Source organism: Schistocerca gregaria, chromosome 7, assembly GCF_023897955.1.
Source record: "Schistocerca gregaria isolate iqSchGreg1 chromosome 7, iqSchGreg1.2, whole genome shotgun sequence".
NCBI classification, from domain to species: Eukaryota; Metazoa; Arthropoda; class Insecta; order Orthoptera; family Acrididae; genus Schistocerca; species Schistocerca gregaria.
In genome coordinates, this window is record NC_064926.1 from 42,108,497 (window position 1) to 42,124,950 (window position 16,454).

Genomic DNA, 16,454 nt, shown 5'->3' on the forward strand with positions numbered 1-16,454 from the left:
TATAGACGAATGTTGAAAATTAGGTGGACTGATAAGGTAAGGGATGAGGAGATTCTACGCAGAATCGGAGAGGAAAGGAATATGTGGAAAACACTGATGAGGAGAAGGGACAGGATGATAGGGCATCTGCTAAGACATGAAGGAATGACTTCCATGATATCAGAGGGAGCTGTAGAGGGAAAAAACTGTAGAGGAAGACAGAGATTGGAATACGTCAAGCAAATAATTGAGGACGTAGGTAGCAAGTGCTACTCTGAGATGAAGAGGTTAGCACAGGAAAGGAATTCGTGGCGGGCCGCATCAAACCAGTCAGTAGACTGATGACCATAGGTTAGTTAGGTTTAAGTAGTTCTAAGTTCTAGGGGACTGATGACCATAGATGTTAAGTTCCGTAGTGCTCAGTGCCATTTGAACCACTGTTGGCCCGTTGCGTTTGAACATTTATTATCAGTTCCTTGCGTCTGTACATTCATTGTCAGTCTGTTGCGCTTCTGTATCGAACTTGAGTCTTATGTACATGCATGAAAACATTTATCAGTTAATGCTGCACTGCAAATTCATAACCTTTCAACGTTGAGTAACTTTAAAAACAACTATTATAGTAGTTGCGCTGTCGCTGGAAAGGACGCATGAAAATGGCACTGTTTTCTGTCACTAAGGAATATCTAAGCGGCAGATAGTAAACTAGAATTGAGAATGAAAAAACAAGCACGAAGACAATGAAAAAACGATAACAGGTTGTAGGTCGTGTTACCACGAAAGGACAACGAGGTAAGCAGCGGGCGGGGATCTACTGGTGCAGATAGGGGTTCGAATAAATATCGCTGCATAAACGCGCCCTGTTACCAGAACCCACCGACCACTGCGGCAATGAAGAGCTACGTCATCCTTCTGGTTGGTAAGCCATTTAATTCCGCATTAGTAGCACGGCAGCTAACGCTCAGCGCGACCTGGCTTACTCCGTACTGGCTGCGTTACCGTTTCATCTGTTTGCGATTTGCGAAGTGGGTGTTCGCGTGTTTTGCACATGAGTTTCATCATTTGCAGTAAACAGGGTAGTCATAAATTCCATGAAACATTTCAAAATTTCAAAAACTCTGTCACATTAACCAACAAGAACAATGTAACAAATGAGAAAAAACAAATTTTCAGAGTTTTTACAATGTTTGTGAATGTCCTGTGCGTCCGCCCTTCGTCAAACGGCACACGTCTAGTCTATCGTCCAGTTATGTCCATATGCGATTCGGAATACGAGGAGTGGGGGTAAAAACAGCTGCTGTGATGAGGTGTCGCAAGTCTTCCAGGTCATCTGATAGAGATGGAAGATGTAAGCCCACAAGGAAACATCGCGAGGCGTCACGTTCGAAGCCCATGGTGGCAACCCCAATAGTGCCAGCTGAACGGCCGCAGCACCGCCACCTAGCGACGGGAGAACAAGTCACTCAGGTCATGTCGCACGAAGATGTGGAAATGTAAAGAGGTGCCATACTGGTAAAAGACGAAATCACTGCTATCAGTCTCAGTTGTGGCATCAGCTACCATTGGAGGCACTACTGTTCTCTTAGCGAAGACGAAGGGTTCATAGACTGTCTCTTTCTACGTCTACATCTACATTCATACTCCGCAAGCCACCCAACGGTGTGTGGCGGAGGGCACTTTACGTGCCACTGTCATTACCTCCCTTTCCTGTACTAGTCGCGTATGGTTCGCGGGAAGAACGACTGCCGGAAAGCCTCCGTGCGCGCACGAATCTCTCTAATTTTACATTCGTGATCTCCTCGGGAGGTATAAGTAGGGGGAAACAATATATTCGATACCTCATCCAGAAACGCACCCTCTCGAAACCTGGACAGCAAGCTACACCGCGATGCAGAGCGCCTCTCTTGCAGAGTTTGCCACATGAGTTTGCTAAACATCTCCGTAACGCTATCACGCTTACCAAATAACCCTGTGACGAAACGCGCCGATCTTCTTTGGATCTTCTCTATCTCCTCCGTCAACCCGATCTGGTACGGATCCCACACAAATGAGCAATACGTATAGGTCGAATGAGTGTTTTGTAAGCCACCTCCTTTGTTGACAGACCACATTTTCTAAGGGCTCTCCCAATCAATCTCAACCTGGTACCCGCCTTACCAACAGTTAATTTTATATGATCATTCCACTTCAAATCGTTTCGCACGAATACTCCCAGATATTTTACAGAAGTAACTGCTACCAGTGTTTGTTCCGCTATCATATAACCATACAATAAAGGATCCTTCTTTCTATATATTCGCAATACATTACATTTGTCTATGTTAAGGGTCAGTTGCCACTTCCTGCACCAAGTGCCTATCCGCTGCAGATCTTCCTGCATTTCGCTACAATTTTCTAATGCTGCAACTTCTCTGTACACTACAGCATCATCCGCGAAAAGCCGCATGGAACTTCCGACACTATCTACTAGGTCATTTATACAAATTGTAAAAAGCAATGGTCCCGTAACACTCCCCTGTGGCACGCCAGAGGTTACTTTAACGTCTGTAGAGGTCTCTCCATTGAGAACAACATGTTGTGTTCTGTTTGCTAAAAACTCCTCAATCCAGCTACACAGCTGGTCAGATATTCCGTAGGCTCTTAATCTGTTTATCAAGCGATAGTGCGGAACTGTATCGAACGCCTTCCGGAAGTCAAGGAAAATAGCATCTACCTGGGAGCCTGTATCTAATATTCTCTGGGTCTCATGAACAAATAAAGCGAGCTGGGTCTCACACGATCACTGTTTCCAGAATCCATGTTGATTCCTACAGAGTAGATTCTGGGTTTCCAGAAATGACATGACGCGCGAGCAAAAAACATGTTCTAAAATTCTACAACAGATCGACGTCAGAGATATAGGTCTACAGTTTTGCGCATCTGCTCTACGACTCTTCTTGAAGACTGGGACTACCTGTGCTCTTTTCCAATCATTTGGAACCTTCCGTTCCTCTAGAGACTTGCGGTACACGGCTGTTAGAAGGGGAGCAAGTTCTTTCCCGCACTCTGTGTAGAATCGAATTGGTATCCCGTCAGGTCCAGTGGACTTTTCTCTGTTGAGTGCTTCCAGTTGTTTTTCTATTCCTTGGACACTTATTTCGATGTCAGCCATTTTTTCGTTTGTGCGAGTATTTAGAAAAGGAACTTCAGTGCGATCTTCCTCTGTGAAACAGCTGTGGAAAAAGGTGTTTAGTATTTCAGCTTTACGCGTGTCATCCACTGTTTCAATGCCATCATCATCCCAGAGTGTCTGGATATGCTGTTTCGAGCCACTTACTGATTTAACGTAAGACCAGAACTTCCTAGGATTTTCTGTCAAGTCGGTACATAGAATTTTACTATCCAATTCACTGAACGCTTCACGCATAGCCCTCCTTACGCTAACGTTGACATCGTTTAGCTTCTGTTTGAGAGGTTTTGGCTGCGTTTAAACTTGCAGTGAAGCTCTCTTTGCTTTCCCAGTAGGTTCCTAACTTTGTTGTTGAACTACGGTGGGTTTTTCCCGTCCCTCACAGATTTACTCGGCACGTACCTGTCTAAAACGTATTTTACGATTGCCTTGAACTTTTTCCATAAACACTCAACATTGTCAGTGTCGGAACAGAAATTTTCGTTTTGATCTGTTAGGTAGTCTGAAATCTGCTTTCTATAACTCTTGCTAAACAGATAAACCTTCCTCCCTTTTGTTGTATTCCTATTTACTTCCATATTCAGGGATGCTGCAACGGCTTATGATTACTGATTCCCTGTTCTGCGCTTACAGAGTCGAAAAATTCGGGTCTGTTTGTTATCAGTAGGTTCAAGATGTTATCTCCACGAGTCGGTTCTCTGTTTAATTGCTAGAGGTAATTTTCGGTTAGTGCACTCAGTACAATGTCAGTTGATGCTCTGTCCCTACCACCCGTCCTAAACATCTGAGTGTCCTAGTCTATATCTGGTAAATTGAAATCTCCACCTAAGTCTATAACATGCTGAGAAAATTTGTGTGAAATGTATATCAGATTTTCTCTCAGTTGTTCTGCCACTAATGCTGCTGAGTCGGGAGGTCGGTAAAAGGAGCCAATTATTGTTGGGTGTAACCTCCACCCATAATAATTCACAGGAACTATCCACTTCTACTTCACTACAAGATAAACTACTATTAACAGCGACAAACACGCCACCACCGGTTGCATGCAATCTATCCTTTCTAAACACCGTCTGTGCCTTTGTAAAAATTTCGGCAGAATTTATCTCTGGCCTCGGCCAGCTTTCCGTACCTATAACGATTTCAGCTTCGGTGCCTATGGATTTTCTTCCCCCATACATGTGTCAAGTTTGCTGACCTCTCCAGAAAATGAAAAGTAGCTACAACACTGAAGATTTCGCTTTCAAGATGGTTCGGCATATCAATGCAAAATTGCAGACGGCGCAGTTTGTCGCTATGACTTAAGGTTTGAGACAGGGGCAGATTGTATAACTTGCTCTTAATTGCTTTCGGAGAATTTTCCATCCTGTTAGCTGAAACGCGTTCAGTTCTGCACTAGCTCGATAACTAGATTTTGTGGGACTGCGCAACATCGCGTCGCTGGTACGGTCCACTCTTTGCTCTAAACAAACATGGTCGATCCAAATGGTTTGCATAGCACAGCAATCCTCCTCGAATTTCCCTTATCACTTCACTATGCTGCTGTAAACTGGCGGTGGATTGTGAAACTGACACACACACACACACACACACACACACACACACACACCCGCACGCACACACACATCACCGATTGGCAACGGGCAAATTATATCACGCAAAATGCTTTCTGTACTTGATCTGCCGCCACTAAATAACTACGGCCGTTGGAGCCCCAGTCGGCGGTTTTGCAAACCAAAGTTTTGGGTAGCAGATAAAGAACAAAATACATGGTGTAGCATAAAACTACAAACAGACTTTTGAAATTCATTTGCCGCATCTGGAAGGAGAAAATACGTTGTACAAGAAACAGCGGAAGGAACTCATTTTCTAACATTTATTCGTAGCGCATTACTCAGCCTAAACGAACTTCAACAGCACGCAACGTAATACCGCGTCAAACTCTTTTAAACAGGTCTCGTGTTGATGTCTTGGGGATCTCGGCCGGCTCTGTTCGTCCATGAGATCTAGAACTAGCGCCGTAGACACCTTTGCCCACGTTAATGTCGGTTTCCAGAAGTTACGGAAAACATTTGGTGCACATTCGCAATGCCTTTTTGTATTACAAGAGATGTACTTCTAGCTCCGTAGTGAGGATATCCCCAAGGATGTAGAACATGACGTAAAACAAGAATACACAATAGATATTTACAACGAGGAAGTGATATACTAATGTACGTTGCACAGATACCGAGCGAAAGGTTCCTCATAAATGTGGAAAAACTCACAAAATTTTAAACATACTTCAACTCAAAATAGAGTAATGAAGTTGCCACAAAACACAATGAGATGCATATTGTAATTCCTAGACTGCTGTTCCCACATATCATCAAAGAGGAAAACCATTGTTTTCACTGATCACACTACTGCGCTAAAGATGTATAGAATTCAAATTTTATATAATATTCGTACTGTTTGATACTATTAATAATATGTATACATGAGTCGGTTTACTAAACAAGCTTTTCACTGGAGTGGGAGTTGGCTGCCAATAAATTGTTTAGGCTCCTTGTAAACTGAACGTTATAGTACTTGAAATTTCTATGCCTGCTCCCAAGATATTGAAAATTTGTCTTCGGGAATAGACACGTTTCTGGCCGTAGCAGGTAAACTTAACGCTTTGCGAAGATCGTTCTTATTTCTAGTATTGATTCCGTGAACTGGCCTGTTAGTTTGAAGAAGATATTTAAACGTCCCCTTGGAAAAATTAATGAAATACTGTGCTGATAAACCTCTTACATCATTTGCTTTTCAAACAGCTGAGCAGAACTGAACGTACTCAGACATTTCGCTCTTTACCTATTCTGATCAACACTAAACAGACACACAATATTTTTAGCGCAATGCAATCTGACTTTCAATAACCCCTACAAAAGAATGGCCCTGACTAACATTAACCTATACCTTTCACAAATCACTTACCTCACAAAAGCCTTCCTTACTCGAACTACTGCAATACAGCGAGCGCCACTACTGCCAGCTAAATAAAAGATTCAAACTACTGAAGGCACTAACTACTGATAGGCATAGTTAGCAAATGAGAAATTTTGACAGAGAACAAACAATGAATTTACCTTAATAGTGTTCAAAAGTCATAATATATATATATCAGTTCATGCCATCCAGTCTTACAAATGTACTGTCTCTGATGGACACACGTGCATATCATCCGCTCTCAAAACTGCGCCATTTCTCTCCCCGCATCCACCACTGCTGGCGGCTCACCTCCAACTGCGTAACGCTACGCGCTGTTCACATCTAACTGCCCACTACAATAGAGAATTTTTCAACAATGCAAACCAGACACTGCACACAGCAGAGTCAGTGATTTTCATACAGAGCGCTACGTGGCGTTACCAATATAAGAACCTAAACAGCCTACTTACATTATATACAATGAGGCAAAAAAAAAAAAAAATCGCAGCAACAAGAAGGACTTGTACGACATAAATGAAAGTCGTTAGACGTGTTTGCCGGCCGGTGTGACCGAGCGGTTCTACGCGCTTCAGTCTGGAACCACGCTACCGCTACGGTCGCAGGTTCGAATCCCGCCTCGGGCATGGATGTCTGTGTTGTCCTTAGTTAGTTAGGTTGAAGTAGTTTATGTTCTTGGGAACTGATGACCTCAGAAGTTAAGTCCCATAGTACACAGAACCATTTTAAGGCGACGAAGCCGCCATTATCAATGCTTCACTGAGTTTGAACGAGGTCGTGTAATTGGACTACGAGAAGCTGATAACAAACCAGTCATATGCGATTTCGGAGGCAGCCGCGCGGAGAGGTTGCGCGTTTTCAGGCGCTATTAGACGGATTGCGCTTCCGGTCCCGCCGGAGGGCATGGGTGTGTGTGTTGCTCTTTGCATAAGTTAGTTTAAGTAGTACACTGGTCGTTAAAGTACCAGTATTTCTCGCCCACACGTTCACCTGTGATCTTGCAATGTTAATCACTTAAATATGTTACCTAGACGAACGTATTTGTAGAAATTTCGCTACTCTAAATTAATTATTTTTTTTGGTTGTGACTTTTCCATTAGATTATGTTAAGGAACAAATATGTTGGGAAGCAGCAGCTAGTATCCCTAGTTCCTAAAACACTCCTCTGCAGGAAATTTTTTACAATTTTTGTGTCATCTGCAAACAAAACAAACTTGGCATATGGCGATGATGGTAACGAAAGGTTAGTGATGTACGCAAGAAAAAGGAAGGGCACGAAGATGCATCTTGTGGGACCGTTCCCAGTTGGATGAAATCTGGTAACTTAAAACAATACTTTTACCTGTTGGCACACTCTGTTTCCTGTCAGAGAGACACGATATTGCAGCATTTCTAATTTATTCAAAAGTATATTGTGAACTACATAGACAGACGTCAAGATCACGGAATATACAGGTTATCCGCAATTTTTAGTAAACAGAATACATTGACAGAAAACACTCGCAACTCTAAGCGGAGTTGTGCGAGATAAACTTGGTAGGTGTGTTCCTGCGTATGAAACATGTCGTCTCTTCAGAATTCTCTCCAGCTGCATGAAATTGGCTCTAGTAGCGCCACTATGAAGATGCAAAAGAGGTTTGCTTTAAACACGCGCTGTGACGGTCATGAGCGATAGATACCTCTGAGATTGGGCGAAGGGAGTTGATGTTAGTCAAGAATACTTTTAAGATGACCAAGGCCCCAGCCATTTATTTATTTATTTAATCGTATGGTGATTTTATACAATATACAGTTGATACAAGGCAAGTGATTTTATACAATATACTTATGATATAAGAGAAGATTAAACCTTAAAGCCCGTGTTTTTCAACCAATTAATTAATCTGGGTGTGAGAGTGAACAAGTAGTCGGCAATTCCAGGGTATGAATGAAGTGGACAGCGTTGGACTAAATGTTCAGTTGTCTGCTCTTCTTGATTACATTCACACATTGGTGAACTGATCCAATCCCAGTTGTACCTGAAGTAGCTACAACAACCACGTCGAGTCCTTAACCTTTTGAGGCGGCACCAGAGTTTCTTCGGTAGGTCAAAACCTTTTGGCTTCATTGTGGGATCAAGGTGATGGGCTCTCGTTCCCAATGTTTTTGTTATCCATTCTTGCTTCCAGCTTTCATTTAGATCAAAACCATCCGCGATGAGTTGTCCTGCAGTAACACTTGCTGATCCTCTTGATCGCAATCGTTGCTGTGGCGGATGACAGAAATCCTGGTGCGATAGTAGAGAGGGTGATGCAGAGATTTTCTTGGCGTCCCGCAGTAGAGCTTGTTTCCGCCTTACGGGAGGTGAAGGGACCTGGCTCAGTACGGATGGCATGGGCAGTACAGTGGCATGGGGTTGATTTGATGGAACCAGTAATACAGTGCATTGTGTCGTTAAGTTTTGTATCTACCTTCTTCACACGTACACTTTCCAAGCAGACAGGTGTACAGTACTCAGCAGCAGAGTACAAAAGACTGATGCCAGTTAAACGCAGCAAGTCAGCAGAGGTTCCGCAGGTTGTACCACTGAGCTTATGTAGTATGTTGTTCCTTGCACCAACTTTATGAGAAAGCTTGGTGATGTGCTCTTTGTAGCTCAGGGTTCTATCTAGACTGATTCCGAGATATTTTGGGAAAGGATTGTACCTCACCGTTTGTCCATTGAGCACAACTCTTGCTTTGTAGTTCGCAGCACGATTCGCTAGATGGAAAGAAGAGACTTCAGTTTTTGATGTGCTTGGGATCAATCTCCAGGTCTTAAAGAAAGTTGACATCTTCTCCAGATCCTCCGTAAGAATTCGTTCACCATCTTCGAAATTACTGCTCTGTGCTACCATTGCGATGTCATCAGCATAAATGAATTTAGTTGATATTGCAGTTGGTAAATCACTGACGTATAAATTGAATAGTGATGAGGCTAAAACAGATCCCCGTGGTAGTCCATTATTTAGTTTGAACGAGGTCCAGTAGTAGAGCTGCGAGAAGCTGTATGTTCCTTTCGTGATACTGCAGAGAGACGTAGCAGAACTGTATACACTGTCCACTGTACATGACTGCTGGCCGCGATGGTCACAGGACGGTAGGGTCCCCAGAAGACCGGGCTCCGCCGGCCGCGGTGGTCTCGCGCTTCTAGGCGCTCAGTCCGGAACCGCGCAACTGCTACGGTCGCAGGTTCGATTCCTGCCTCGGGCATGGATGTGTGTGATGTCCTTAGGTTAGTTAAGTTTAATTAGTTCTAAGTTCTAGGCGACTGATGACCACAGATGTTAAGTCGCATAGTGCTCAGAGCAATTTGAACCATTTTTTAGACCGGGCTCCAGAAGGGCACGTGGCACTACCGACAGAGATGACCGTCGTGTTTGGCGCACGGCTGTGCCGCATCGTTCCCTGAAGCAGCAGTTGGCACCACAGTGACACAAAGCACTGTTATAAATCGGTTGCTTCAAGGACAGCTCCGCGCCAAGCATAGCGTGCGCTCCACTCACCTCAAACCACCGCCATTTGTGTCTTCAGTGGTGTCAAGCCAGAGCTTATTGGAAGACGACGTGGAGGTCTGTCGTGTTTTCTGATTAAAGCCACTTCTGCCTGAGTATCAGCGATGGCCGTGTGTTGCTTAGAAAAGGGCCAGGTGAGCGCCTGAAACCAACCTGTCTGGGACCTAGGTATACTGGACCTACACCAGCAGTTATGTTCTGTGGTACGATTTCGAAAGACAGCAGGAGCTCTCTCGCGGTTATCCCACACACCCTGCCTGTAAAATTGAACGTTACTCTGATGAGTCGACCTGTTGCCATCCGTGAATGGCCTTTCAGTGGATGTTTTCCAACACGATAACGCTCGCCCACGTACCGCCGTTGAAACCCAACATGCACTAACAATGTCGACATGTTTTCTTGACCTACTCGATAACTAGATCTGTCTCCAATCGAGCACATATGGGGCGTAATCGAACGACAACTCTGCCAGCCACAACCGCTTTAACCATTCCCGTCCTGACTGACCAAGTGCAGCGGGCACGGAAATCTAAACCACCATCTGACATCCGGCAACTGTGCGACACAATGAATACACGTTTGCATTCTCTGCAAGTGTATACAAACAAAACAATGCATGCTGGGGATAAAGGGAACAGCGTTTCGCTGCTTTTAACACACTGGATTTGTTTTCGGGAGAACGTTGGGGCTAATATCCATTTGACCAACCTGATCTAAATTTCCTGTAGTTCCCCAAATTACTTTAGGCAAATGCTGTCTGTCCCAACCTTGCAAACTAGAAATTTAAGATACTAAATGTCTGTGTGTATGAATTACGTATATAGTTCTTAAACTGTAATAACATATGTCCAACACATGTGCAGAGCTGGCCGAAGTGGCCGTACGGTTCTAGGTGCTACAGTCTGGAGCTGAGCGACTGTCATCGAATCCTGCCTCGGACATGGATGTGTGTGATGTCCTTAGGTTAGTTAGGTTCAATTAGTTCTAAGTTCTAGGCGACTGATGACCTCAGAAGCTAAGTCGCATAGTGCTCAGAGCCATTTGAACCTTTTTGAACATGTGTAGAAGTACTCCGCAGATGAATAGAATTCCCTACTACCGTTGGCAGTACAGTGGAAACTGCACGATGAATTTCAACAAAAATACTCCCCAAGTTGTCGTATGAAATCACCAGTTCCCCAGACTCATGCTCTAAGTATAAATATGTGAACTTCTGCGTGCCTTATCTGATGATGAACCTGAGAAGGTGCGAAATCTTGTTCATGAAAATAAATAACAATTTCAAAAGTAGCTGGCTCCAGTGATCTGTGATTCTATTTAACACGAATTTTGTTTTTTATAGGCGCGAGGGGTGTGTGCTGGAAGTTTTGTATATCTTTTTGTTACGGCCTGTGCAGATAATAGGTATAAAACTTTTAAAATCAAAGTTGACAGGTCGCCACAGAATAATTTAAATTAAAATGTTCATTAATAAAGCAGTTGTCCCGGTATTCGGTATTCAGAATTATTTGGCTCTGCTTACTGAACAGCACTCATCGCCGTGCAAATTTGTAATTGAAGACAATTTCCTTATTTCCTACTGCATCAGTCATATACAGGGTGATTCTTATTAACGTTTGAAAATCTTCGAAGCGAGATAGCTGACGGTGAGACAAGTAATTTAATATAAGACTCACGGCGTCGCAAACGTCGGGAAATACCCTAAAGGTGGACGACAGATGTTGAAGATGTGACGTCACCAGCTAATGTAGCTCGCCCTAGGAGCACCTGTTCAACCTCGGTCTGTCGCTACTGAAAATCGCAACTCAAGTCAAGTGCTCACGTCGCTGTGACTTCAGTGCGAGGGCGTCAGGGTTTGAGTCTTGTCTGTGGCAGGCACTTTCTTTTCATTGCGTTAGACAATAATAAGCAGCAAATGACACGTTTTTTTTTTCTAAATACCGTCTGTAAACAAAAAGAGAAGGGACAAAAGGAAATAAACACAAAATAATTATACCTTTTTCTTGGTTACAGCGAGAACAACTGTTTTATAACTTCTCAGTCTACAACAGCTGACATTTACAAGAGGTCTTTGGAATTTGCACCTTTCGCTCGAATGTAACTACTGTGTCGCTCAGTCATCCCTCGACGCCTAAGCCCAACCGCAGCACGTGCGGCGAGGTACGTCATCTGGTGACGTCAGATGTTCAACATCTCTTAACCAAATTTCAAATGTTTCCCAACATTTGTGACCCTGAGAGTCTTTTATTAAATTACTTGTCTCAGTTTCATCTACGCCGCTTCAGGACTTTTTAAACGTTAATTGTAATCATCCAGTATGGTGTTCCACGCGGTAGAGTAAAACTGATAACTCTAATAAAGCTTATTCCAAGGAAAAGGTGGTAAATGACCTTTTGCTGGGACAGGAAGAACCACAATAGTGTGCTTTCCTAGCTCTGTCACCAGGCGAACGTAGCTTGTCGGAACTTTCGTCTTCATGCTTTTCTCCCAAATTTTTGCTTAACACTTTACTGTTGAAATTAACTAGCGCCTCCTTATTGTACTCTAATTTTTAGGAAGCTGCAATGTCATTCCCAAGAAAAAGAATACAACAGGAAGAGTAATTTCGACATCTCAGTAGTAAAATTCCGAATGTTCCCTATACTATGTAAATGAGTGTCTGCATCTTTGCATACAATCTCTTCTCGAAAACTTAATCTCTTGAACGACTTACGAAATACTTCGGGCATCCACATCAAGTGAGACAACAGATGTAAGCTACTACATAAATCATTTTCCTCTCGTCACTATCATGATTGCTGACAACGTAGGTTGTTAACAACCTTCATGTCTCCACCACTTTCGACCCTTCGTCTCCTGGTGTATAAGTAAAATTCTTTTTCGCCTCGGTCTATAACCTGTTAGTATCTCAGTTCGTCACCACCTCCACAGCACTTGAATACAGGCGTTTCTCTTGTACACGCATCAAAAAAAGTTTTGCATCACCTCGGTTCCGAGAGTTCGGAACCTGTATAGAAAATTGGAATAGAGATCAACATAAACATCATTTCCGCCCTCATGAAAACCACACTTTGCATGTTGCACCCCAATACAGTGAGACCTTCAGAGGTGGTGGTCCAGATTGCTGCACACACCGGTACCTGTAATACCGAGTAGCACGTCCTCCTGCATTGATGCACACCTATATTCTACGTGGCATACTATCCACAAGTTCATCAAGGCACTGTTGGTCCAGATTGCCCAACTCGAGCCATTCGGCGTGGATCCCTCAGAGTGGTTGGTGCGTCACGTCGTCCATAAACAGCCCTTTTCAATTTTTCCCAGGTATGTTCGATAGGGTTCATGTCTGGAAAACTTGCTGGCACTCTTGTCGAGCGATGTCGTTATCCTGACGGAATTCATTCACAAGATGTGCACGATGGGGACGCGAATTGTCGTCCATGAAGACGAATGCCTCGCCAATATGCTGGCGATATCGAAGCATTATCGGTCGGAAGATGGCAATCACGTATCGTTCAGCCGTTACGGTGCCTTCCATGACCATCAGCGTCGGCCCCACATAATGCTACCCCAAAACATCAGGGAACCTTGCTTCACTCACTGGACAGTCTCTTCCGCGATCAGCCTGACCGGGTTGCCTCCAAACATGTCTCCGACGATTGTCTGGTTGAAGGCATATTCGACACTCATCAGTGAAGAGAACGTGAGCGGTCCGTTCGGCATGTTTCTGGCCCCAGCCGTACAGCGCTGCGTGGTGTCGTGGATGCAAAGATGGACCTCGCCGTGGACGTCGGGAGTGAAGTTGTGCATCATGTAGCCTATTGCGCAAAGTTTGAGCAGTAACGCGACTTCCTGTGGCTGCGCGAAAAGCATTATTCAACATTGTGGCGTTGCTGTCAGGGTTCCCCCGAGCCATAATCCGTAGGTAGCTGTCATCCACTGCAGTAGTAGCCATTGGATGGCCTGAGCGAGGCTTGTCATCGACAGTTCCTGTCTCTCTCTGCATCTGCTCCATGTCCGAACATCATCGCTTTTGTTCACTCCGAGACGCCTAGACACTTCCCTTGTTGAGAGCCCTTCCTGGCGGTATTGATTGTCTAGACATGGTTGAACTACAGACAACACGAGCCATGTACCTCCTTCCTGGTGGAATGACTGGAACCGATCGGCTGTCGGACCCCCTCCGTCTAATAGGACCTGTTCATGCATGGTTGTTTACATATTTGGGCAGGTTTGGTGATATCTCTGAACAGTCAAAGGGACTAAGTCTGTGATACCATATCCACAGTCAACGTTTGTATTCAGGAGTTCTGGGAAACGGGGTGATGGAAAACTTTTTTTTTAAGTGTGTATTTTGTCCGAGACTGTCAGAAAGTTGTACACTCGCTTGGCTCTTTCGTTGTTAGAAGCAGAACACAATGTTCTGATACTGTCGTGTTGCTCTTCTGCAGCGCTGCTGGCGTGCCTGGCGAGCTGTGACACGCAGTGCCCATCCTTCTGCACACTGGAGTACAACCCTGTGACAGCACGCTGCAAGAGGGGTACCGTCACCATGAAGTTCAGCAACAGGTGCAGCATGAACGTCCACAACTGCGAACAGGGCGACGGTACGTAGCTCGCTACTGACCTCTGTAACGGCTAGGACTCTTCCATTGCACGTAACGAACCTCCACCTTCGTTTCTAGTTTGCCAAGAAGCTTTGTCTCCATTTCGAGCAACGAAATTAACACTACCGACAAAGTAAACTGGTTTGCCGGTTGAAGGAAGACCACATGGCAGAGAAATTAGTAAAATGAAGTGAGGCTGTGGTTAAGACCATGGGCCCATACTCTGGAGGAGTTGGTTGTTTAAAATACCTGCCCAGCCGTCCTCATTTAGGATTTCAGTGGTTTTCTCAATCACTTCAGCCACCGCTTGTCAACCGGGCACTGTTCATTACCTTTTCTCCCTTAGTGAAAGACTTTCGCGTTTAAACTAATTTAGGGTTAATAAATACTGTACGTTATATCATTACATCTCTAATTGATTTACTGCGATTTCTTGGTCGAAGTGGTAGGCATTGCTTCCTCCATGACATTGAAAAGAGAAGCACCAGAAACAAATGTGGAGAATGAATAAAATTAGGAGTCACGAGTAAGTGAAGATACTGCCAAAACGAATATAACTCTGTCACCATACGAAATATAGGATTTTGTGAAGTTATTCAGTACTAAGTGCTAAGACGCAGTACGTTAAATATTCATTATTGTATTGAACATGCTTTTAGTGCGTCAGTCACTAGTCGAATCAATCGGCAAATGTGTACCTGAGCTAGGTTTTCAGTCAGTGCTGCCTGTTTGTGGATTCAACAATTTCTTCCAGAAAGCGTTTGTCGACTCAAGTACTATGAGTTCATAACTACCATGCCATTATGATACTATCACTTATTAGCAAACCATTCGTACAAACAAAATACTGGATAATCAACAGCCAAATGGCCTCAGTATATCAATATCATTATCACTATTGTTTCTGTGTCAAAGATTTCCTAATAAATAAATCTTTCAGTTACTTGATATCCCTTTGCGACACAGTTTTTCAGTGTGTTGTAATACTCCATAACCTTTCCCTTTGTTGTGCTGTTCACCTCTATGTCCTCCAACGACAATTAGGATACAAAGTCACTGCAAAACAGTACGAAATATATTGCTGGAATTGGACGCTCCTTTTGATCTTTTCCCTGTGTTTGCGAATTAAATTTGATTTAAAAGAAAATGGAAAGAACAAAAAGAAAACTTAGCCTTAAGCAAAACACAATGTATTTCTTTTTTATTTGCTCAGACATTTTTCGACTCTTATGCGTCTTCTTCTGAAGCTCTCAATTTCTTTCTGGAATTACACGTCTTGTCAAAATCAATTTTCACTAGCAATGTAATTCCAGAAATGAAAGGAGACCCACAAGCGATGACACAAAGGTATCGAAACATATCTAGATAAACAAAAAAGAAATAATTTTGCTTTACGTGAGGCAGACTTTAAAAAAGCCGTACGAAACATTCGTAAAAACACCAGCGGTTGGCAATAGGCTTGTAACCGAACGCGTGGCTGCTTCACGTAGAATGAATCCCTTCCAAATAATTCCTGCAGTCAGTCCTCGGCACCTGTCATCTTTGTTTCACATGCCTGACGTATTGGAGATGTTTAGTTAAAGATACTGGAACGTAATACCCGTCATGTAAAGACATTCTTAATATTTGGCAGAAGAAATATCAGTGCTTAAACTCGTAAGACAATTTCGCCATGATGATCTTAATTTCTCTGTCATTTGTCATTCCAGATTGCAAGGTGATATCATCCGGTGAGCAGAGCTGACCGTCAATGGTTTGACCAAGAAGGCTACAGTCAACATGTTTTTAAGATTTGTGTGACGTAGATAATTTTGTGGTTGAAATAAAACTGTCCAAACAAGGAAATGTTTCTTTTCATTAGTGTTTTGCTAACTTATTCTCCTCCATGATGTTTTCTAATCCACTCTACATACTATTTGCAAATTGTTTTTCGTACCTGAAGAGTACCTACCAGTATAGTAACAGCGACCTTCCTATAAAGGTGCTTGTGTACTTTCACTGTAAATTTATATCACATATAGTAACACTGATACAAGTTGACACCTCGACAGCTTTCAAACTTGCTTTTCTTTCCAACAAAGCACGCCGTTCGTTCTTAGTCATCTCTGAACAATCTGGTTGACCGATCGTTTGGCAGCAGAGCTTGGACTCGCTGCCCATGGAGGTCTGTACAGACAACAGACGTAGCAATACCTT

At 43.5% G+C, this 16,454-nt stretch overlaps 1 long non-coding RNA gene across 1 annotated transcript; it reads left to right on the top strand.

Moving 5' to 3' along the window:
- The first annotated feature begins 844 nt into the window (after positions 1 to 844).
- Positions 845 to 16,103, top strand: LOC126281664 (uncharacterized). The gene is made up of 3 exons (XR_007551294.1): positions 845 to 898; positions 14,103 to 14,258; positions 15,968 to 16,103. It is a non-coding gene; the product is annotated as an uncharacterized LOC126281664 (long non-coding RNA).
- The last annotated feature ends 351 nt before the right edge of the window (positions 16,104 to 16,454 follow it).